This window comes from Periplaneta americana, chromosome 12, assembly GCF_040183065.1.
Source record: "Periplaneta americana isolate PAMFEO1 chromosome 12, P.americana_PAMFEO1_priV1, whole genome shotgun sequence".
In the NCBI taxonomy this organism is placed as follows: Eukaryota; Metazoa; Arthropoda; class Insecta; order Blattodea; family Blattidae; genus Periplaneta; species Periplaneta americana.
This window is the reverse complement of record NC_091128.1, coordinates 37428394-37454591: the sequence shown is the minus strand read 5'-3', so window position 1 is coordinate 37454591 and position 26198 is coordinate 37428394. Positions and strand designations below refer to the sequence as shown.

The following is a 26198-nucleotide window of genomic DNA, read 5'->3' as shown; positions in this document are numbered from 1 at the left end:
TATGAGAATCATCTTCAGACACAATGAATCTCCTCATGTACTTCCCATCCTCTGTTTCTTAGCAGGTTGGCAATTGCTGTACGGGCACGATGGTGTCTGTTGTTACGCAGTAGCTCTCCCTTCTTACAGAATCCCAGTACATGGCCAAGTGTTTCAGTCTCGCTGCAGCCGGGATGGTAGTACTGAAGGTTCTGCCAGGGACAGATCTCACTGCGGTGACGTTGCAAGACATCTTGATAGCATTGATGTATTCCGAGTACGAAAGACACTTTTTAGAGGAGAACCTGGAGTCAGCTTTGAGGCATTCTTCAAATGTACAAATACCTTTGCCTTTATGTGGGAGCTGGAACCGAGAATATCTCTGGGATTTTTTCCTCTTGTATGACGAGTGACGCTGTTTGGAGCAATCTTCAGGCACGAGAGAGATGTTTTCTTCTCCTCTTCTAGATTTCTCATGTGATGTAGATGTGCATCATTCACCTGTTCCAGTCGCCTACAGATGTTATAGTGTTAAATAATGGCTTCCCATTCAGCTCTCAAAATTCCAAGAACTCTTACGTTCTTCGATGCATACAGCATGGCATTCGGAGTGTCATCTGGGAGGGATTACACTTCTGATAATTTTCTCAATATTTAAAAAAAAAAAAAAAAAAAAAACTCTCAGGAAGTTGGCTGAGTGGAGCGCATTGCAAAGGAAAAACAAGATGTATTATTTTATGTTTTGGTCTGGTTTTAACAATATGCATCGGACAAATTAATTATAATTTTCTTTTTATCTAACTTTATTTCGTTATTAAAGTCAACACCCAGGTATTTAATGCTCTCTGACTTGTTCTTCAAACTTTGAATAACAGATCCACGTAATGATGTAAGTTCTCTAAGTTCTCCTGGCAATAATTTTCCTTTTCTAATTATAATACATTTACTTTTATTGGGATTAATTTCAAGGCCTATTTCTGGTAGCTTACTCTCTGCCAGATTGATAAGCTCAACAGCTGATCTCTCGTCTTAAAGTGAAATCATCTACAAAGGCAAATGCACTTACGCAAGCCAAGTCAGTGTTAACAGCATAATCATACTGCTCACTGATGTCATAATCCGTCAGATTTTCTAATACATACTAATGCGAAATTGAATAATATAGGTGACAATGGAGAACTTGAGGAACACCACGCTTTACTCTGGTCGATTTACTTTTAAATACATTTGTTTCTACTTGTAGTGTGTTGTCTGTTAACAAGGATTCAATTATGGAGTATAAATTTGTTGGAATATTTGATTTCTTAAGAGCCCGTAAAATGTGTTCATGTTCAATTGAATCAAAAGTTTCAAAGCGTCCAAAAATACTATATAGCAATTATTCTTTTCCAATTTAGCAGATTTAAGACATCCATTAACTAAAGAAGTGTTAATATGTGTTCCTGGCAAGTTTACAACCCTCTTTATTGAGTATTTAGGATAAAGTAAGAGCGAAGTTTTGAATCAAAAACTGGTTCAATAATTCTTCTAATTACTGAAAAGATTGAAAAAGGTCTGCACTCCTTGATGTCAATAACATCTCCTCCTTTGTGTATTAAAATTGTTCGTGCGGAACATAGTTAAAAAGGAGAATAGTATTCACCAATAATGATAGAAACCTCTCAGTTATTAAATGTCTTAAGACAACAGTTATTTTATCCGGACCTGGAGATGTGTCTGCTTTAATGTTGTATAAAGCTTTATGAATAGGCTACCTTCTACACTCACTATTATGTCTCCTGGAACATTTTTACTATTCACATCACCATGAAGAGGAGAGCTGTCATTTGCTATATCAAATAACAGGTTCAGTTATTATATTTAAAGGCATTTTACAAATTTCCTTTTTATTTAAATTATTCAAAATTTGTCGAGCTACTTTACGCCTCTGATTGTAGAAGTTGTATTGAGTGAGTTCATATTCATACTTCTCTTTATTCAGAGCTCTTTGCCGTTTGGATTTTCTATTTGGGTTTGACGATAATTTGTAATTATGCTTCCTTATGCTCTTACTTACTCTGCGAGCTTTGTAATATTTAACAGCAGGATGTTGCGGTCCAGGCAGATCATAAATTTCATTTGCAATAAAGTCAAAAACATCCTGTGACAGAGTTTCAAAATCTTCAATGTTCCCTTCGGACTCTATTTTAATAATCTTTTCTTCCCATTCAGACATAGGATTTGATCGCCGATCGCTTTCAGAATTAGTAGATGAGTTCTCAGCGAAGGTTTCGTCATTGGCAGGTTTCCAGTAGACTCAAGAAGTAATACGATCTGACACAGAATAATGTTCAACTACTTTACTCCTTCGATATTCAGGATGCGCCTTTCCTAAATGTATGTTAACACCTGCAGTAGATTTACATATCTTCTTACACACAGGGAATTGAGCAGCAACTATGTTTATATTTTGATTAGAGGACATGGAATCACAAAATTATAAAGTAATTATATTAATCGTATCCAAATTACAAGTTGCGGATAGAGGAGACGGCCTCCAGATATGGAGGGTAGCTGCGAATATATTGAATAAGCAGTCGTGGACAGCCGATAAGGGGTGGTCCTCCAGCTTGGGGGTTGGGCGAAGGGCTAACAACCCATCACCGTAAAAAACAGCTTGTTACGTATCCCTATAATAAGATGGGAGGATAATATTAAAATGGATTTGAGGGAGGTGGGGTATGATGATAGAGACTGGATTAATCTTGCACAGGATAGGGACCGCTGGCGGGCTTATGTGAGGGCGGCAATGAACCTTCGGGTTCCTTAAAAGCCATTTGTAAGTAAGTAAGTATCCAAATTACAAACTGTAGCAAATAAGTCCGGAATGTTGACTTGATACACATTAATTGTGTATTGATTTAGAATCAGTAATAATAAATAATTTTTCAATAGTATATAAGTATGTAAATATTTCTAAAGAATGGATGATAACCAGGTAGAATCAACAACCGGTGAAACAGACGCAAATTTGATGTCTTCACAATTATTATGCTGTATCACAAATATTCAAATTAACTTTCCTAACACTCGTTCATGAACACGAACACAATATTAAATATATATATATATATATATATATGCCATATTTGTGAAGCACGTAGCCATTGTTCCCGAAATATAAATTTTAAGAAGGATCACAATACTTCCTTGTCTATGGCTCCTGTTTTAACATTCTTAAATGTCAAACTGTTAGAGGTAAATAGATGTTTATGTTTCTTTATTAATTTGTTATAAATTCCAGGGCCGATATTAGTACTATGGTTGAAAGCAGTGCTCGTTAAACACTTGGGTACAAACAAATGTATTATATGCCTGCCTTTGGTTTTGTGTTTGTGAGTATATGATCTGAAATGTGTAATTTTTACGTATAAAATTTAATAATGCATTGATATAAATTTGATGTATTTTCAAGACTTTAATTTCTAAAACCAATTTTTCGTGGGATAATTAATAGGTTTCCTTAGACATATTTTAATTATTATTCTCTGTGAAAAATCTAGTGGATTAAGGTTAGTTTCATAAGTGCTACTCCATCCTAACATTCCATATTGGGTTATAGACTGAAATATGTACGTAATTCATCCATTGATAAGTAATTTCGTAGCTGAACAAAGTAATAATATTATATATATATATATATATATATATATATATATATATATATATATATATATAATTCTACGTAAATTGTTACAAAGGTAGTTGACTTGTTTGTCCCATTTCAGATGTTTATCAATAATGATTCCCAAATAGTTAACCTCTGAAGATTCATATATAATTATTGGACAATTACAGGGAATTGCGGAACAACCAAAATTGTGTAGTTTAATGTTTAAGGAAGAATTAGACAATTTATAAGATTTACTAGTTGATGAAAACGGAATAACTATTACTGTAGTTTTAGCAGTGTTAAGAGAAAGAATATTCGAATCAAACCATGCTTTTTATTCAATTTAAACCATTATTTCCGTTGAAAGTGTCGTGCCAAGTTTTTATCCCAAACAATAATACTGCATCATTTGGATAGGAATACAATGCGGTTTTGTGAATCAATTGTTAATAAATCATTCATGTATATCAAAAACAAAATAGGACCGAGAACTGTGCCCTAAGGCACACCAATATTGATATTGCAAGGTTCAATAAGATGATCACCATTTTTTGAAATATGAATTCTATCGTTCAGATGATATTTGAGTAAATCTTAAGCTTTTCCTCTAATACCTAACATTTTAATTTTGTGATTAAAAGTATTATTACTGTATTGTTATTTTTTTGCTATAAGTATGAGTAATCTTAGGAATTTTGTAAGTCATTTTTGAGGATTTTCAACCTTGACGCTAGACGGATAGCAGGCGGTCTCCCATGGCGCCCCCCCCCCCTCCAAATTAAATGAACACGCTACTCGTAACATGAAACAGACAACAGCCAGACACCCGCTAAATAGAAGGGATTCGAACCCATAATCGCTGTTTTCATTCCGCTTGAAGATTACGCCGTAATCAGCACCTTCATCATGGTAGTTTTCGTACTGCACCAACGCTGGGTTTCAATTGAGAGCTTTGCTGGGAAGCTAGCTTATCAGGACGAATTACACAGATGACATGTCGGCGATAATGCAGAATCTGTTGGTGGCGAGTGACCTTTTAGTAGCAACACAGTGATCTGGCAGAAAGACTGTGGCAATATCTTCAGTGTTAAAGAAGCCGCCACTTGAGTACTCTTCAATTATCATAATTTATACGTATCAAAGTGCACGGCATTCTAGTCCAATGTTATGTACACACTGCTCCCTAAGAACGCACACCAAAACCATGTGCCGCAAACGAGGGCTCGAACCGGCCTGAAAATTAATGAATAATAAATTGCTTAAATTTTCTAGACGCTATCCAGAAATGATAAAACGTTAGGTACTAGTGGAATAAGAAAGGAATGTGGTTGTTTACAGCAGGGACCGAAAAACGACTAAAATGCTGCTCTACAATCCATGTAGGCCTATGTATTACGTTGTCACCGGATGTGTTTCTAACGTGGCAATTTTCAAGCCGATCGACCACAGTATTAAAACCTACCTAGGTTGCTAACTGGCTATCTCGGTAGCTTTAGGGGCTGTGGCCATTTGTCTAGCGGGCAAAGAAGTATGTATTACTCTCATAATAGCGATTTATGCAGCTAAAATCGGCTATTTATTATTTATTTTTTATTTTTAGTAGGTTATTTAGCGTCTGAATGAGATGAGGGAAACCCCGGAAAAAACCTCAACCAGGTAACTCGCCCCGACCGGGAATCGAATCCGGGGCACCTGGTTTTGTGCCCAGACGAGCTGTTACTTCCCAGGTGTGGACAAAATCGGCTATAACATCGGCATTTGTGGTAACGTCACGCTCAATCTGTGCTGGGTATTAATGAACAGCAACGCAATGGCTTCAGTGAGAGTAGGGGTAAGTTTGTCAGATTTAGAGACGGAAAATAAAGAAGGTCTACCATCGTCATTCTGTTTCTTGAAAGGAGAAGAAAACATCTTTGATTGAGTGTATAGAAAAAGTATTTCTTACGTATTAATTAATAAATTTAATAATATTATAATTCATCCAGTATGTGAGCCGTTGAGAGCAGAAGTGGTGTAAGGCAAAAATGGGTAATGAGGGTTAAAGTAAACATTCTGTAAAATACAGCGCAAAGTAGCAATAAGTATTCAATTTATTTACACTATAAGTACTGAGTGGATAGCACGAAGGACATATTAAATGCTACTTTGGGCTGTATTTTACAGAATTTTTACTTTAAACCTCATTACCGAATTTTGACTTACACCACTTATGCTCTGAACGGCTCATATATTATAATTGCATATTACAACATAACCCTACATCCTCCATATTATACTGTGAACTTCGTAATTTCTCACTTAAAGATGCCGTATTTAAGAAATGTGTAAGTGTGGCGTCAGAGAACTATCCGTGATATTTGAAAATTGAAAACGGAAGAACCGCATATCTGACAACCCTAAATAGAGGTAGTTCGAGTATGGGAACCCATGGTCACTGACGTAAAATATCTACGGTACAAGGCATTAAAATAATTTCAATTGTGTTATAAATAAATAGTAAAGCGAAATAGGGTTATAACTTATATTAGAATAACTCCACACCTTCTCAATGATAGAGATAAACCTGATTGCTATTAGAGAGTTTTCGCACCTACTGGTACGCTTAACGGTTAACGCTACTGTATGTTGACGTCATTGATGAAAAAACCAATCAGAGCCATTCACCTCACGTTATTTCAATAGTGGACCCGCCACCTCTAGAGGGTTGACGTGGAAGTGAACAGAATTTACCGTAGGCCTAATTCTGTTTTAAAACTTAGCGTCTCGTTTGAGATTTGTCACTGTGGATGATACATAGAACAGCTCAACATGGATAGATTATTCAGGAAGAAGTAGAAGAAGGCTCAGGAAAGAATTTTTCGTTGAGATTCCAACAGATAAATGGTTAAGTTGTGAGTACTCCAACAAGTGAAAAACACTCATTTTTTAACTCGCTGTAACTCGAAAACCAGTAACGAGTTTGAGTAGTGACCATTTTTAAAAGTAGTTTTCGTTCTTTCTCAACATTTCTCTCACTTTGACCTCCCAGCTGACGTCAACAATAAAAAAGTTTGCCGCTTATGAACTTTTGAACTTTTGTTTATTCTGAAAAGAACATCGAAGTTAGTATTTTTTCTCACTTTTCAAAAAAGATTTTCATTTCGAATTTTATCCTTTGCTTTCCTAGACATTTGGCTATCAATAAAAAATTACAGCGCGATTGATCGACTATCATAGAAGCTACGATATGATAAATGTTGAACGGAGCGGAAAGTATAGTATAATAGAGTAATAGAGTCTTATGTTAAAAGAATACGTGTACCGATACCTTACGAAGTTTTACGCACGTGAACATAGGTTACCAAATATATCATGAACAGTTTAGCGGACCAGGAGAGTGCGAAAACTCTGTATTTAGCTCATCAGCAGCGTTTTAATAATTTAGCGTTACCAAGTTCTGGAAAATCTATATGTTTACATGGCACTGTATTAGTGTTGTAATCGGAACTCATTTCTTAGCAGTTGAAGGTATACTGTCTTATTGCTGACCGGTATCACTGAAAATAACTTTCACAATTGTTTCGTTTTTTTGAAATGGTATAACTCAGTGCTTTGCACTGTCTTTGGATATTTCATACCATAACATGTAAATTTTAATCCACAAACCATTAATTCCATATCTTAGGTGCTTGTCTAGGACAAGTCCTCATACCGCCAGATGCGCAGAAGACCCAAAAGGAAGCGGTAGCTCGCCGCCATCTTGAGGCCAAAAATATGGTAATAGTAAATGAAAAGTAATGCTGATAGAACGCAATCGTAAAAGACACTAGTATTTGTTACTAGAGTAATCGTAAAAGAACCAGACGTGAGTTAAGAGTAAGAAGATTAAAAAGGAAATATAAACAGCGAAACATAACCACCTCCATTCCTGCAATATAACAGCACATAATTAAATATTATGTAATGCTCAACCTGCCACTTAATAAACCTTGTCACTTTTATGAATTATTCGTACTATAGGGCCATATTCAGCGGGCTTCCTGACATATTTCAATAACCGAATGAGAACAATAGCATCTTGCACATTATGCGCATTGTACTCACTTACAAATGGCTTTTAAGGAACCCGGAGGTTCATTGCCGCCCTCACATAAGCCAGCCATCAGTCCCTATCCTCTGCAAGATTAATCCAGTCTATTTCATCATATCCCACCTCCCTCAAATCCATTTTTATATTATCCTCCCATCTACGTCTCGGCCTCCCCAAAGGTCTTTTTCCCTCCGGCCTCCCAAGAGTACAATGCATGCAGTTCTGCGATGTGTAAATTTCTCCATTCTCCTATAACTTCATCCTTTTTAGCCCCAAATATTTTCCTATGAACTTTATTCTCAAACACTCTTAATCTCTGTTCCTCTCTCAAAGTGAGAGTCCAAGTTTCACAACCATACAGAACAACCGGTAATATAACTGTTTTATAAATTCTAAATTTCAGATTTTTTGACAGTAGACTAAATGACAAAAGTTTCTCAACCAAATAATAACACACATTTCCCATATTTATTCTGCGTTTAATTTCCTCCCGACCTCCCGAGTATCATTTATATTTGTTACTGTTGCTCCAAGATATTTGAATTTTTCCACCTCTTCGAAAGATAAATCTCCAATTTTTATATTTCCATTTCGTAGAATATTCTGGTCACGAGACATGATCAAATACTTCGTCCTTTCGGAGTTTACTTCAAAATCTATCGCTTTACTTGCTTCAAGTAAAATTTCCGTGTTTTCCCTAATCGTTTGTGGATTTTCTCCTAACATATTCACGTCATACGCATACACAAGAAGCTGATGTAACCCGTTCAATTCCAAACCCTGTCTGTTATCCTGAACTTTCCTAATGGCATATTCTAAAGCGAAGTTAAAAAGTAAAGATGCATCTCCTTGCTTTAGCCCGCAGTGAATTGGAAAAGCATCAGACAGAAGCTGGCCTATACGGACTCTGCTGTAAGTTTCACTGAGACACATTTTAATTAATCAAACTAGTTTCTTGGGAATACCAAATTCAATAAGAATGCTATATAATACTTCTCTCTTAACCGAGTCATATGCCTTTTTGAAATCTATGAATAACTGATGTACTGTAGGCCTACCCTTACACTTCCTTTTATTACGCGCATTTTAGTTAATTATAATATTTCAATGAAATAGGAGATGCAAAAACTGTCATAATCAAACCGAATTTGTGCAAGATTTTTATTTTTTTTATTTTAGTTGGTTATTTAACGACGCTGTATCAACTACTATGCTATTTAGCGTCGATGAGATTGGTGATAGCGAGATGATATTTGGCGAGTTGAGGCCGAGGATTCGCCATAGATTACCTTGCATTCACATTACGGTTGGGAAAAACTCGGAAAAAAACCCAACTAGGTAATCAGCCCAAGCGGGGATCGAACCCCCGCTCGAACGCAACTTGAGATCGGCAGGCAAGCGCCTTAACCGACTGAGCCACGCCGGTGGCTGTTTGTGCAAGATTGTCAATATATTATAACATTTGCAAATGCACAGATTTATTCCGCACTTGCTTATTGAATGTCTTCTTGTGCAGAACAACGCTGCATGACTTTGCTGTGTGGTGACATCCGAGTTTCTCATATAAATTTATTGCCAGATATATTATTCTTAAAAAATGGTTTTTAAGACATTCGTTACCTAAGACATGGTCCTGTAATTGGGGGGGGGGGATTGAAGAACTGAGCTGGTGCAGGACTATTTTTTTCACCTGGCTTGCCATGGATCCTTATTGTATGAGTAGAAGAATAAAAATGAAACATGATTGTTAAATGAGTTCTAAAACATGTGAACAAAGACATGAACTGCTCGCAAAATTTTGTGAAACAGACTAACGGTGTTAAATCTTGCACAGGGTGCGCATTTCTTCATATTATTAGTCTATTAAATAAGTTCCAAGAAGTCAGTCTGAATTAATCATTTCAAAAATATTAAATAACCATTCTTTAGAAAGTATCAATTCCTATACTCATTTTAGTTCAAGTGACATTAACACACAGCGTCTGGTGTTATAGAACTTGCTACACCATAAAGCGTAAAGAATCTCTGAGCACAGTGACGTCCTCTTTGCCATATCCCAACCTCCCCCCCCCCTTCCTATTCTGATTGATCTCCCGAACTTACTACGAAAACAGTCGCATTATATCTCTGTCGGTAATCACTTTATGGAATACCCGGTGACATTCTGGTGAGATATAAGGCGCGCTCCTCGTTGGTCTCGTCCCACTTTGCAGCTAGATCGACGAGGACGCAAGGCAGGAGCAGATCTAGTCTTCACTGCACATCATTCGGAGTCTACGACACTTCAAAGCGCAGGTATGTCAAATATCCCAAATACAATTTTTTTTCAGACCGGCGTTTTTTAGGAGTGCTGGTATGGACGTATTGCATTTCAGTTAATTTATTTAACGCCTCCTCGTTCTTTCGGTATGGCTCAAGTGTAGCGTTTAACCTTATAAAATCCAGTTGGTACGGATTCGATTTCTGTTAAACTAATGAAAATTTTTCTCTCCTATTTGCAATGCTTTAGTGTTCTTGTCTTAAATTGTATCTTCCTGGAAGCCTTGCGCTGTGCTGACTACATGACTAATGAGTGTCACTACTTAGGAATAAATAGCGATATTTTATTAAAAAATCTTTGAACTGCAGATGTTATTTCAGGGTTAAAATGAAACGCAGACGAGAAATGGCTGATAAATTTTGCCTGAAATAGGCTATTCTATATGGAAAGAAGTTGTTTTAATTTAATTTTACGACAAACGAACCACAGTTTTACTTCTCTTCCTTTACAGTTAATGCTAAGGATTTTAACGCCCTTTAAAGTCCATCGTCCTTGGCAGTCTGAGCCTACGACCCTCGGATCCAAAGGCCTATACGGTAGCCACTCAGTCACCGAGAATGACATTAGAATGTTGCAAATATCTACAATTGGTTCAGAATGTGGAGGTCATGCCAAATATCACCGTGTGCCTGAATTTAATTATCACCAAACGTTTAGGAATTACTTGCACGTTTTATAGGCATACATAGCCTAATGCATGTATAAAATTAAGGTAAATTATACTCCTGAGTAAACTCGCTTGGATATCGCCTGATAGAACGTGCAAGTACTTTCGGAAAGTTTGTAGATAAAGTTCAGATAGCCCAAGCTTTTGTTTTAAACAAAAAGGCGCCTAATTGGCTTTAAAAATATTTAGTCATAATAAATAATATAACAATAACAATGAATATATAACATAATAATGTTGTAATATTGTCCTTAAAACATATACCAGCTCCATGAAACTTCTTATTGGCGGTTCTGTTGCATCCCTGTTCCTTGGATACTTGTCCTAACTCTGATTACAATAAACAGTCCATTTAAAAATAACCAATATAAGGTAAAAGCTCGGTTTTGAATAATGGGTTTTAATGAGTAAATTGGGCTTACAAAATTTTCTCTATTGTGCATATCGCTTCTAAGACGTCAACATCGTTTGTCAACAAAATAATGAAATTTTAAGAATTAAAGTGTTATTAAATATTTATTAAAGGAATAACAATACTATCCAAAAACCGAGCACGGGTGCTCAAAATTGGTTGCTTAAAGGCCGTCATGCTGCAACAGACGTCACAAGGAAAGAGCGTAAAAGGAAAGACAACAACACTAAAGAAAGGGCTATGCTGAGGAAAATCTTCTATTACTTTGGGTACCGGTATGTGGTTTGGTAAATATCTTTATTGCAAACAAATTTATTAGGCCTACTTTGTTAACTCAAATTGAGTCAATTTATACTAATATGAATTTAATTTGTGTTCCTTCTGAAAGATGCATTAAAATGTGAAAATAAATAAGGGTTAATTATGTTTTTAACATTATTTTCATTTAACATCGTTAGGACTTGTATTCCCGGTGTACTGGACAACAATCATCTCCCCGTCCGCTCAATACATTTTGTACACAGTTCCACCACCTTTTCCTCTAGAAAAAAGTGATTATTATTATTATTATTATTATTGTTATTATTATTATTATTATTATTATTATCATTATTATTATTATCATTATTATTATCGTTATTATTATCATTATTATTATTATTATTATTATTACTATTATCGCTATTAGCTAGATATTATAGTGATTTTATTAAGTTAAGGTCGTTAGGAAAATGAAAATGTTATAGGGGACAAGAAGAAATAATTATTGTGAGTTAACTACAAGGAAGACAAATGGCTTTAGCAAGATGATGGTTAGGAATATATAAGTCAAGAGTTTTAGATTTAATAGAAATTGAAAGGGTCGACTAGTAACCTGCCTATTGAACAAATGATTTATGCTGTTGATACCACTCTAGTAGCTTGCAATTTTGATTTAAATCAACTAAATTTACATGAGCTAAATGCTTGTGCAATAACCAGCCAATGGTTTTCAGCTAATGGACTTTTACTGAATGAAGGAAAGACACAAAATTTTATATTTGGTCCTAAAAATTCACTTGAAAACAATGTCTCTAGTGTAAAGTTATTGGATTTTTGTATGGATTCTAAATTATCATGGAAATGTCATATTGATGATATTTGATTAAACTCACCAAGAGTAATATTTTTCATTACTGTAACTAGTCATTAATTACAACAACAAAAAATGAAAATTCTAACATTTTACTTAAAAGCTACAGCTATCCAAAGTTTATAACTTGACTTTCTCTTCCCATCTCACCTTAACTATAGATAGACGTTTACTTCTTTTTAATTTTTTTTTTCGTATAATTTCATATACTGTATTCTACTATTAATTTCAATATCATTTCGTCTATAAAATAATTTTCTTAAACTTTGAGTTCGTATAATAACAGTATGTGGATTACGTCTTCTTTTTGACTGCAGAAGGGGTAAACATATTTCCCTTCTGTCACTTAAGCAAGATTTAACACAATTGTCAGCATTGAAGTTAATAAAAGGAGGTCCAGCACTTCTAATAAGAAACTGTTTCCTCATGGTATTAACTAGGAGGAATGATCGCAGTAGAAAGACAATGAACTTGGTGGGGAGAAGCCTCACAATATATTGACGGCGCGAAATTCGAACATTTCTCGGTTCTCTGATGAAAAATATAACAAGAAAAATTGGATAAGCTGCATCGAAGAGACAGACGCAAGTTTTATGCATGAATACGTCGCTGATGTAGAATTGTAGAATTGCTGTTAAGATAAATGTCACCAGTGACATCATCTATTCTTTCCATATATTCTGAATACTTGATATATCTTCGCTGTGCTGGGATTTCTGGGAGTAGCCATCTTGTATGTATTGAATGTGAACATGTCGGTTGCCATAGTAAACTTCGTGCTCTATCGTTTATTACCCATTGCATATTTACATGCCTGCTTCCATTTTACGTTGCACATGCTCCGACGTCGTGAATGTTTTTCGCTTAACCTGTCGACTGCTGATTGTTGTTCAATTAAGATTGCAGCCAGGTAGGTTACAAATTGTTTAACACCATTGTGAACTTTCTAGCGATTCACATTCTCGAGTTACACTGCCTCGGCTGCTGCGCGATCTGCCGATTCATGAATACATTTTCCCCTCCTGTGTATCGCTGGATGATGTCATACGCTCCAACTCAAGGTCACGTAGGATACATTTATCCTTCTTCTGTCGATCGTCGTTTGCTTCATAACAATATAACATAATGTAGGTTAGAAATTACAGACGCGACAAAACTAGCCCGAAAATGAGTCGGTCCACTTTCTGGACCGAACTTAAATAGACGTATTCATGTCGAAAAGGTGCCGAAACGGCGTTCCGACGAGTTCCGCCAGAAAAAAAGCACAGATAATAATAATAATAATAATAATAATAATAATAATAATAATAATAATAGTAATAATCTACCGTGGCAACAATTTTACCATATAAACCATTTCACCTCCTTCCATTTTGCGAGGATTGTGGGAGTGAGAGATGAAGTAGGAACAGTCTTTTATTTAACTACGTTTTCAACTGTCAATGTTATTCAACGTCGAAATTAAACGTGCTTGCTAGAAATGGTAGACAAAGTTTACCTGGAGCCCTCTCCGCGAAAATAACGAAAAATCATATTCATATTACGTACTTAATGAAACGTTGGCATTTTTGTAGAAGAAAAATTATTTCCAGTAGTTGAGACCCTTCGTTTAGTTATTTCACACTAGTAAATTAAAAACCGTAATTAATTTATTGTACCATATATCTAATTTTGCATCTTCTGCATTTAACGTTTCTGTATTACACAGATCGAACAGTCGCTTCGCGTTCGTGTCCAACAATGAATATCTTGTTACAATTTTAAATTCGACCTAAGCTGCTACATAATGTGAAAGAAAATTTACCAAAAAAAAAGTTACAATGACACAATTAATTGATATGTTATAATACCTTTAAAGTGCTTTTTTCTCTCTATGAGGGCGGGAGGGGAACATCTTCGTGCACCGCGACCTGAGGTCTATCGTGCGCCCCTAGGATGAGTTGCAAGCCCACCGACCCCACCTACGCCGCACCGACCTAACCTCTCCCGTCGGAAGGGGAGTGGATTCTGCTGCTGGCCACCAGCTACCATGCTTGACATATCCATGGAGGCCGAGAGAGTCAGCAGCTTCGAAGGGCCGCCCCAGGCTTCTTCTTCTTTTCTTTAAGCTTTCGCTTGTTTGCCTTCAGGCTTGATCTGACGGAGATGAAAGATATCCTTCTTTCCATCTCTTCTTTGGGCGACCTCTTGTCCTCCTCCCGCGTGGTATAAAGTCTCTTGGCTGCTCTGATCAATCTATTTCTTTCTGCTCGTTCGACATGGAAATTCCATTCTCGTCTTCTTGCTTTTGTGAATTTAATCACATCCATTATATCACATTCTTGTCGGAATGATTCATTTTTATTTTATCTAATCTTTGTTTTCCTAGTATTGTTCTTAGAGTGTTCATTTCTGTTGTCCTCATAAGTTGTTTGGTTTTAATTGAGAAATTAGACTTTTTAGGAATCAAAGGTAATGCTTTAAACTTAATAAAATCGTATCTCAATGACAGAATTCAAAATAACGAAAATTGACAATTTATTATTCAAGTGAACCTTCAATTTATTAATATAAATGTTCCCCAAGGCACAGTTCTAAGCCCTATTTTATTTTTAATATATACCAATGACTTATTAAAAATTGACATACAACAATACAATGGTGTTCATTATTCTTATGTAGATGACACAGTTTTATGTACTTTTTGGTGGAAAAATCTGGTATGATGCATATAATAATTCAAATAATGGATTTAAATTAATAAAACTATAATATAATACCGGTATTACATAAATGTTTATTTTGTTATTCAGTCTAAATGACTTATGATCTGCATTCCACGTTTGCAAGTAACTGAAATTATTTCGACGTTTGCTCAATATGAAGTTTAATATTGGTATCAATAGGATTTTATTATTTTATTACATTTATAATTGTAACAATAATAACGATACAAACCAGTAATTGGTAAAAAAATATACGATTAATGGCATACATAAGTAGACATTTTTAGAAGTAATCATTTTTTTAATTACAAGATAATATTTTATACAATTTTAATCCATTTTAACGTCTACAATTTAAGCTTTGTATTCTCTAGTTTTTTTTTAAATTATTGTCGTAAATTGAGGATAATTAGTTCAACTATCACACATATCAAAACAATGAATCCAACTATAGTTTATCGTTAATTAATTTCTATACATGATTTTAATATGTTAATTTTAAGACTGATTAATGTATATATTCAACAGTCATTTCATTTACTGTAAATTTATGTATTACATGATACTGTTTGATTAAGTGCCTGAAGATGCCAAGGGGCGAAAACGTTAGCATTATTTTAACCTTAACTTCAAGGAATATTTATATTTATAAATTTAATTGATGTTTTGTAAAACATTGATACGTCATTTAGACTGAGTAACAAAATAAACATTTGTGTTAGATTATATTGTATAATGACTTGTCTGAAAATTATTACTACAATGCTTACTAAGATAATAAAAATATGGTTTGACATAAATTATCTTTCTATCAACGAAAATAAAACCATAATTACTGTATTCCATTCTCATTATCTGAAAAATGTAACAAACTTCCTACATCTATATTAAGTACTAGCTGAAAGCACCCGGGGTTGCACGAGTTTTCCTTTCTGCTTCTATTTTTAATTAAACTGGTTATTACATTTTCGGAAATCTTGGAAACCTAACTATAGACAACCAAAACGAATTGTCTTTACTAAGCTAAGATGAATCTTTACTTAACGTAACTTACATGAATTGATGAACTCCTTAGCGAAATGCCTGCCAGCGTTAACTCAATTTAAAAGAGTTGTAAATCAGGCACCGAAAATAAAACATGTCATCATGTGCCTGACGTTCAACGGTTTTGTTTTAAATTTATATATTTATTTGTTTTTATATATTTATTTGTTTTTATTTATTTATTCTGGTGTAGTTAAGGCCATTAGGCCTTCACTTCCACACCCCTAGAAATACAAATAAAATAATAGAAACATCAAACTACTATGAACAAAGTAAAACCCAACAAAAATATTATTTTTTTTCCTCTTCCTGATCAGTTTCAGCATCGAATCAATTTGTACATATATAATTTAATTTATATTGGAAAATTGTTTACCCCTTGACTGCTGTACACCCATTTATATCATACCCAGTTTTTTTTAAATATAACTTGGAAAATTATAATTAACTCATAAATTCAGAACATATTATATTAATTATTATTTTATACACAGAATACAGATACAATATAAACTTGCAATAAGTCATTTTTAACATAAAGACATATTCTGGGAGACATATAGCTTAACGGTATTTTAGAAATTAAGAGACTGTTATTTCCACAACGCATAACATACTACATTTGCAACGTGATTATAAAGATAGAATTTCACAGTAACATATTTTCGGACGTGAACAAAAAATATTTTGAGAGCGTATATTTTAGAATTATTACATTGTTATTTTGAGTCGCCTTATGTACATTCACATACTACATATTTAACATGCCAGAAAATATAATTGAATTGCTTTTTGATATGTGTAAAATCTTTTTTTTTCCGCTCCTTTGTATAAAATATAGTCGAGGATGTGAAAAACACGCAGGTTTTAAGTCAATGTATGCAACTTAGAGCGACTGTCCTTGAGCTTCATTTTAATATGGTCATTACAAATGCTAGTCGCACTGAAATTGCAGTGCTTAAAATCGAATGGGTATCATAGCAATACTTGAGATAAAAATATCTTCTCCTTTCGTTTTTCTAGCTGATATTGCGACTTCTATTACGTTTCGCATGAGTTCTTCACACCAATTCTTGTTGGTGCATAATTTTGGTGGGTCAATATTTCGCAATAATACTTCTGGTTATTCAACATTAAGTAAAATATGTGGTACCAATCCTTGTAGTTTGAAAGATTTCAAGAATTCAGTTGGATAAAACAATCTGCTCACTATCTACAACTGCATCGGGAAATTCATAATACGGTCCTGGACTGCGTAAAGATACTTATTGCACGAATTATCTAGTTTTAACCTTCATGATGTGTATAAACAATGTTATTTAATTTCGTGTTATAATTTCCATGGCCTCGTGAAAGTCGATGTTGAATACAACAGACAATAATAAAAACAATTGACTATAGAAGATTACATTTTAGTATTATAGGCCTATATGAATGTTTGATCGTATTTATTTCTATTTTTTATTTTTTATTAATTTAACGTCCATTTGCACAATTTTAATATAGCCTATGTTTTTCTCCTGGTTATGAAGGTTAAATGTGCAAACTTTGGCATATATCGGTCAAAGCGTGTAGATTTGTATAAGAACATACACACATACATACCCACATTAACTTTTATATATTAGATATTAAATTACATAACTCTAATTGTTGCCTTGTACAGTGTAAATGTCCGATTATTAAGGAGTCCTATGAAGTTAAGTATTTAGGCATAATTTTCGACAGTCATTTAAAATGGAACCAACACATTAATTACCTTTGTAATAAATTACGTAAAATAATATATTATTTTGTTTTATTGAGGAATTACTTGTCAATAAGTTTATTACGCACAATATACTTAACTTTATTTGTATTGAATTATAGGATGGGGTAGCTTATTTAAATCCAATTTTAATACACTTTATTTATTACAGAAGAAAATAATTAAAATATATCTTCATAAACCTATTGATTTTCCATCTCGAAAATTGTTTTTAGACTTTAATGTTCTTAAAATAAGACAAATTTATCATATTGTATTAATAAAATTCATACATAAAAATCGAAATAATTTTGAATTGTATTCACATACTTATGAAACAAAAGGTATGAATTCTGTAAGATTGTTTGAATCAAAATAAAACACTGCTATAGTATTTAATCATAGTAGCAATTTAGGCCCTATAGCAACTATATATTTAAATTTTCTAATCTTCTCAATTCTAATAGTTCTAGTATTAAATTAAAAAAAGTTACGTATGGATTTTTTAAAAATGGAAAAATTGTAAATTTAAATTTATATATTCTTATTTCATAGTAGACATAAGACAGATTGTATTATATAGCTCTTAATTTCAATTCAGGAATCCACCCCTGAGCACAAGTTCTACTCTTTCAGGGGCGATCTAAAGTTTTTCTGTTTATATTATATTTTATGTTACAATTATTAGCAAAATAAATAAATAAAAAAAGCTGTAGAGAACAAGGTTATGATAATGGTGCCGACATGGTTGGAAAGAAGAAAGGAGTGCAAAATATAATTCTACAGAGCATGCAAACTGCAGTCACATACATGATTAGTACAATTGTGCGATTTTTCTTGCACATCTTGCAGCGGTGAAGTAAATATCTAACAGGCCTGCTGATTAATCTATAGTGGATAGTAGTATCAAATGTTGTGATTTTTTAGTTTGTGTAAACAGTTTTGAAATTAGGAGTTAGAAAAAAAAATTAAATTAGGAAGTTAGTCAGCAATATATGTGATTAGAAATGGTTTCCGCATTTGACGATTTCCCAAAACATAAATATCTCAGGATTCTCCGCGACGATTTTTTTTTTTTTTTTTTTTTTAGAATTTTGCTGCCCATAGGCACATGCGCATCTCCTCTCCCCCATCCCCATTTCTCTTTTAGTAATGTCTGCATCTCGCTTCCCTGACATGTTTTTTGTCGCCACTCATGACATGTCAGTTAATGAAAACATAAAGAAAAATCTTCGGTACACCATATGGTGATAGTTACCTTATCATAACGAATAATTGTAGTAATTATTATTTATTTATTACTCGTAATGTCGTAATAATATTTGATTTGGCTTGGAGGATGAGGGGAGTACGTTGCACTAAACTCGGCACACGCAACATTAAAATCGCATTGCTGCGTATGTTGTATCCTAAATAATGCAAATCGTATATGTGTCAATATTCAGCAGTAATAATTATTAACCATTGTCGAAGAATATTTCGCCATTACAAATGATTTTTAATCATACTCTTTTCCTCGAAAATATTGAATAATGCTACTGATTGTCTTAAGGCAAGACAAACTAAGAACTGTACTATTTTAATAATAATAATAATAATAATAATAATAATAATAATAATAATAATAATAATAATAATAATAATGTCTAAAAGTAGAAGACACCGGTAGTTCACTTTCAGCAATTAAAACGAATTACAGGGAACGAAATCTGAAGGAAAATCACGGAACTGAAAACAATCAACTTGCCAAAGTAAATGAACAGGATGAAGAATGTAGTTTGAAAGCAAAATTTTTAATTGAACAAATCCAGACTTTCGGGAAACAGAATTGTAAATTCCATTAAATCACACTGAAAATCTGCATACTATTATTTAACAAGTCACAAATAAATCTCAGATAAGACTGTAGTATGCTTGGCATGTTTACAATCTTCGTACTCGATCAGTAATATAAAATTAATCAAAGAATTTTCACGATACACAATGCTGAGTAATGGAACTATTCATCATTTAATAGGACTGCGAGGCGAACCTAGCGGCAGAAATTGTCATGACGCTCAGATACCTACTATAATAATGATATAATCTCTTAAGCAACTACTCTAACGGTCGTAATGCCTGTTGCTACTCTAGCTGCTAGTAAAAGAGGAAGAGAGTCCCATTATTGACGATTTTAAATTTTACAAAGATAGTGAGCTCAAATCTGGTGAAGTGAAGTGGAGATGTACATTCCGAAAGTGTAATGCGAAATTGTGTAGGCTACGGTAGGAAACAATAACATTGTTGGAATTGAGTTAGTTCATAACCATCATAAAGAAGTGAATAAATCAGAACGCTAAATTGTGAATGCTATTCCAAAACGTAAAGCAACGGAAGATATATCTTCGCGGCCGAGCAAAGTGATTCGGATAATTCTAAGAGAACTTACTCTCCAGAGTAATAATTTTCTTGACAATAATGATTTAAATCGAACGAAAAGAAATGTGTATAATGCACACAGGAAGATGTACCCGAAATTGCCGACCAATCGAAACTCACGATGTAATTCTTTCAAAGCGCGTTGCAAATAATAAAGGAGAAGAGTTTGTGCTGCACAATGACAAGGATAGCGGTATTGTTATTTTTAGTTGTCATACAAATTTGGTACTTTTACTAAACTGTTTTTCAGTGCACGGTGATGGAACTTTCAATTATTGTGCTAAATTTTTCTGCGAACTGTTTACTATTCATAACTCCATTAATTGTCACTACATCCCTTCAGTGTTCTGTTTATTTCGCGATAAAAGTAAAGCTTCTTATGAAAAAGCATTTCTTGCCATTCGTAGCAAATGTGAGGAGAACTTTAGTAAGAAATATGAGCCTGCTACAGTAAATTCAGATCTCGAAATAGCTATTCATGTTGCAGTGAAAATCGTGTGGGCAAATGCTGAAATCTTTCTGTGCAGATTTCATTTAACCAGTTCCTGGTGGAACAAAAGTCAGGGGTCAGGTCTGGCGTGTGAATACAAAAAACAAGGATTCTATCATTGAACAGTAGTTACACTATGTATTGGGGCTGTTTTATTTAAAGCCGGATGAAGTGGGAGATGCGTTTGTGCACGATCTGATTCCCATTTTTCTTCTTTAGTTGACAATTGTATTGATTCCATTCGCATTTCAATCCTTCTTATAATTCTTTTCATTCCTCTATACATATTTATGTGGACCAATTAATCAGTCTTTAGGCCGAAATTTACATAAAGATCAATAGTATCAATACACCACATTTAAAAAAAATTCACAAGAAGAAACAAATTTACGTTGAAAGACAAATTTCTGATTACCAGGAAGGAAAAATTGATCGATTCAGATTCATAAAAAATACATGCTATTGCTTTGCCAAAGTACAGTAAAGTATTAGTGTTGAACAAGTGTTTCATAATCCATACGCATAATAAACTGAAGTGTTAGTACAGTCTATGCACAAATATCAGCTCACAGCTTCAGTGCAGTTTGTATCTTCTACTCCTCGGTCACCCAGTGCAGTTTACATGGTAAATGATTAACCCTCCGGCTTCTTTGCAGTGCAGTTTACTACTTTCCAGTGCAATTTACAATCGCCCGTTTAACTTTTTGTAGCGTGGTGAAAGTATATTTTTAAAAAATACTCTTGAAATTTTAGTGTTAATTAAAAGTTAATGTGAAGTTTTGAAAGTAATACCGTATAAGTGTTTAAAAACATTTGTTTGTTACCGTGTGATGGACTAAACTACTGGGTGTTCATTTCAAAGTGTGTCATGACGTCACTGTTGTTGAGTCACCGATTTGAAGCGAGTTTCAGCTTATATGTCAGAGAAGTTGCCTATTATTCAAGGCGTTCTTCAATCTGAACTTGAGAACGTGTACGGTATAACTTGAACGCCGTAGCAACAGATGGCGGTCTATACGGTCTGTGTGCTACCATAACCTCTTTCGAACTGTGTTTTGCGCCGGCAAGTCGTACGCAGGGTATTTGTTATCATCGGTTGCGTACGGTAACATTCCACAACACAAAACAGATACTCCGTGTCCATGTTGACCGTCGAAGTTAATGTCAACAAATACGTAAGTAATCGTCTTAACCCTCTCCCCATATCCCGACAGTACGTATTTCCAAACAGTTCACATTCCTGCCACTACCGGCGTTATCGTACGCATCGGTACGTACTCTTCAGAATGAACGCCGTACTTGCTAGGCAACTTATCTGCCTCCTAGGTAATACACCTTTGCGGAAGTGTAGGAAGATTGAATTCTCTAGGCTCATCGGCTAGCCACATGACGGCATACAGCGAGCCATGACACACTTTGAACTGAACACCCAATAGAATAATGTTAATATTAACTTTTAACTATCATCAGGGATGTCGCTTGATGGAGTCTTCAAGTTAACATAGACCTAATTTTATTATTATAATATACCTACTATTTGGGTTTCAGTATTTAAGAGACCCAAAACCTTGAAAAACCAGACGGGGGCGCGGGGAGCCAATATCATAACTGGCCCTAAGTAAGAACAAGAAGTTTGTTTGGGCCAAGGCTGGTTGCGATTACTTCACAACTGATCACGTTAGAGTTTTTTGTGATATTCCACATTTGCTCCTTATTGTTAACAGTAGGCCTATTGCATTTCTTTTGAATACTCTGATAGTTCGTTTGATATATTCCTTAATATATAAAATAACAGTACTGGAAATACGTATTACTCACAGTGCAATTTTCTTTTCTAGTTTACTACGGTGTCTTAAGAAACTCATTTCGGATTCTTCAGTCCATTTACATGATATTTTGCTAGTGTCCAGTTCTCACAGCGTTTCATTTCAAACTGAGACCTGAATTTGAGACGACAAGAAAAGTTAGAAGAGTCTATTTCTAAGAAACCACTTTACAGGGGCGTATTAATCATTTAATGAATGCACTCTAAATAATACAAACATTGCATCACAGAGGTCAATGACGCAATTATCGTTAGCTTTATTACAATTTATTGGATCTTCTTGTGGAAAGAGGAGGGTATACTGTATTCATTCCAATAATCTGTGGTGGACTGCTTCAAGCGTAATCTTGTATAAAATGGCTTATTACATGTATCTGATTCAATTCTGCGTTGATAAAAGGGGCGCGTCTGGTTTGAGTGTAATATAAGAATTACCCGTGCGTCTTAAACTCTAAATAGCCATACATCTCTAAGTTCTATTGTTAAACAAGGAGCTTCGATCACACGTCACCGGTAAATTCTAAAATACAAGGGAAAACCTTATAGAAATAATAATAATAATAATAATAATAATAATAATAATAATAATCATCATCATTTTGTTCATGGTACTGTAGGCTGTCTCATGGCCTGTTCCGACTCAGAAAATCTGTCCATCTGATTACCGGACGTCCTACGTCACGATAACCTTTTGGATTATAATTTAAAACCTGTTTTGTTAAGAATTATGATCCATTCTTTGTATATGATTATAGAAATAAGTGATATAATTGTTAATACAGATGTGAACGCTCGTGAAAAAGTGTGCTGTCGTTGGAAGTTTGAATAAAAATGTTTCATAGGTTACACAGGTCTATAACAGTGCACAATTTTAAGAGAATTGTAAAGAAAATTAAAATGGGTGTCGGAAATTGACTTCTTTTGTACCTCCACAGTTAAAGAACTTTCATAATGCTCCAAAAATTTATATTGACCATTTCAATGAAAATGTAATTCAGCGTACAATTCTTTCATGTCAGAACAAAGATACAAAATCAGTGTTCATTTTATATGTTTACCAAGAAACAAATACCGACTGCGCCACCCAGGACGATGTATGTATGTATGCATGCATGTATGTATACAGGGTGTTTAAAAAATACGGGGTATAATTTCAGGTATGTATTTCCCACATGTAGACAATCAAAATAGTTCATTACAACATGTGTCCGGAAATGTTTTATTTCCGAGTTATGGCCTTCACAACACTGAAATTCACCGGAACGTTTTTCTTTCCGCAGGTCGTTGCCGTCAAAGGATACATTAAGAGGGCACTCTGACAGTTCATTCCGAGGCGAAGGTTACATTCAGTGTTGTGTAGGCGTTAGACTGTGCGACATGTATTCAAATTAAGAGCTGGCAGAGATATACTTCATGTACGGTAAGGCGGACGGCAATGCTGCGCTGGTTCGTCGTTTGTACCAGGAGAGGTACCCACAGCGACAATGTCCAGATCGGAAGACATTTGTACTTCTCCATTACCGTCTGTGCGAGTATGGAAAATTTAACTCTCCTGGTTTGGGAAGGGGACGACCAAGATCTACAACTCCAGAAGTACAGGAGGAGATTCTGGAAGCTGTGAACATGACTCCTTCTATCAGCACACGAAGGGTAGCGTTGCAAGTCAATGTTCCTCATACGACTGTCTGGAGACTGTTGAAAGAGTATCAATTGTATCCTTATCATTTGCAACGTGTACAGGCCCTGTCACCAGCAGATTACCCTGCACAAGTTAGGTTCTGTCAGTGGTTCTTGCAGCAGTGTGGTGTATTTCCTGCCTTAGTATTATTTACAGATGAAGCACAGTTCACACGAGATGGCATAACAAATTTCCACAATCAGCATGTATGGGCGTATGAAAACCCACGTGCAACTGTTCCATCTCATCACCAGGTGCGGTTCTCCCTCAACATGTGGGCCGGTATCATTGGTGATCGATTAGTTGGAGCCCATGTACTTGTAAACAGACTTACGGAGCAGGCGTACACAAACTTCCTGGAAAACACCATACCTTATGTTTTAGAAGACACTCCACTGATCAATCGTCAACACATTCATTTCTTGCATGATGGGGCTCCTGCACACTTCAGTCGTACGGCTAGCCGGTACTTGGATCTAAGGTTTCCTGATCGATTGCTTGGCCTCCACGCTCACCTGATCTGAACCCTCTCGATTTCTACTTGTGGGGCCATTTAAAATCATTGGTTTATTCGTCTCCGGTGTCTGATTTGGAATCCCTTCGGAATCGAATTGTGGCATGTTCTGAGGACGTACGCAATACTCCTGGGGTTTGGGATCGTGTTCGCAGGTCAATGTGACATCGATGTGAGGTCTGTATTCAAGCAAAAGGTGGACATTTTGAACATCTTCTGTAATGACAACGACCTGCGGAAAGAAAAACGTTCCAGTGAATTTCAATGTTGTGAAGGCCATAACTCGGAAATGAAGCATTTCCGGACACATGTTGTAATGAACTATTTTGATTGTCTACATGTGGGAAATACATATCTGAAATTATGCCCCGTATTTTTTAAACACCCTGTGTGTATATATATATATATATATTTCGGGTGAAGCCAGTGAACCGGCACTTCACCTGATTACTAAGCTCAACTTCACTTATTTACAAGTATTTTAGTATTTTATATCATTTCACTTCATTTTTATCTTTCACGTTCTGCACTTAGATATTCTGCAGTATGGGCAAGGCTGGGCAAAATACTGACATCCAAGTATTTGAAATACAAATACAAAATACTTCAAAGAATAGAATTTGAAACACAAATACAAAATACTTTTAAAAAATTAACCAAATTACATTTATATTTCAAATACTCAAAACACATTTGTATTTCAAATACTGAATACAATATATAAAGAAATAAGAACATTACTGAAAATCTAAAATATTATATTAACATCAAAAGTATTTTTATCTCGAAGTTTTATATAAACACTGTAACTGAAGATTCTTCCTTTTCCCAGTCAACAATGAAATTATGCTACATATGAATAATTACTGCTCCTTTTCAAAACAACAGTTTCTCAAAAAGTTCATCAGATGAGGATCCCCTTGCTGGTGAATGAATAAATCCTGCAAAACAGAACAGTCTTTGTACAGGCGCAGAGGAACACAAACTTGTATTATACTTTATAAAAGCCTGTTTGACTGTTGGGTAATTTTCTGGCGTGCACAGGGTTGTACCATTGCCATTGAAGAATTGTATGAGCTCATACTCCACAGTAGACAAGTTGTTTTCTTTTCGGTTTTCAAAGTCTGTTGTACGTAAAAATTGTTTTCATCGTCTGAACTGACCAAAAGTGTAGCAGAGAACTGCTCGGCTGATTTCACACACATTCTAATATCCTCTTCTTATCATTTGGTGAGGCAGTGTCAGGTAGCCACCTCATCTTAAATGATGAGTGGAAGCAAGCTGCCAAAATAGCTCAATTTGCTTCTAGTGTCAGATCAAACATCGCTTTAAATCTTGATGAAAGCGAACTTATTAGGATTGGAGTTACTTGGAATAGATGGCGTAGATTGCTAGATAACAGAATATGTAACCTGTTTTTTGAGAGAAATTAATGTGGGCAAAAGTTGGCCGTAATAGCATATCTTCTCATTTTGTATTAAATCAAGCACTACGGCAGTGGGTTTCAGAACTGCACAATATTCTTCAAGGTACTGAAACTCAACAT

At 34.8% G+C, this 26198-nt stretch overlaps 1 protein-coding gene across 4 annotated transcripts in view; it reads left to right on the top strand.

The window, feature by feature from the left end:
- The window catches only part of LOC138710307 (mitochondrial amidoxime-reducing component 1-like), a 69888-nt gene that overhangs the window by 14917 nt on the left and 28773 nt on the right, over positions 1-26198 (top strand). For 2 of the 4 annotated variants that reach the window (XM_069841110.1, XM_069841113.1), the window contains exon 1: positions 9838-9995. The exons of the other annotated variants lie outside the window; for them this stretch is intronic. The gene's annotated coding sequence lies outside the window, so the exon portion shown is untranslated. Of the gene's footprint in view, positions 1-9837; positions 9996-26198 lie in introns of those variants that run through there. 4 annotated transcript variants of the gene reach the window in all.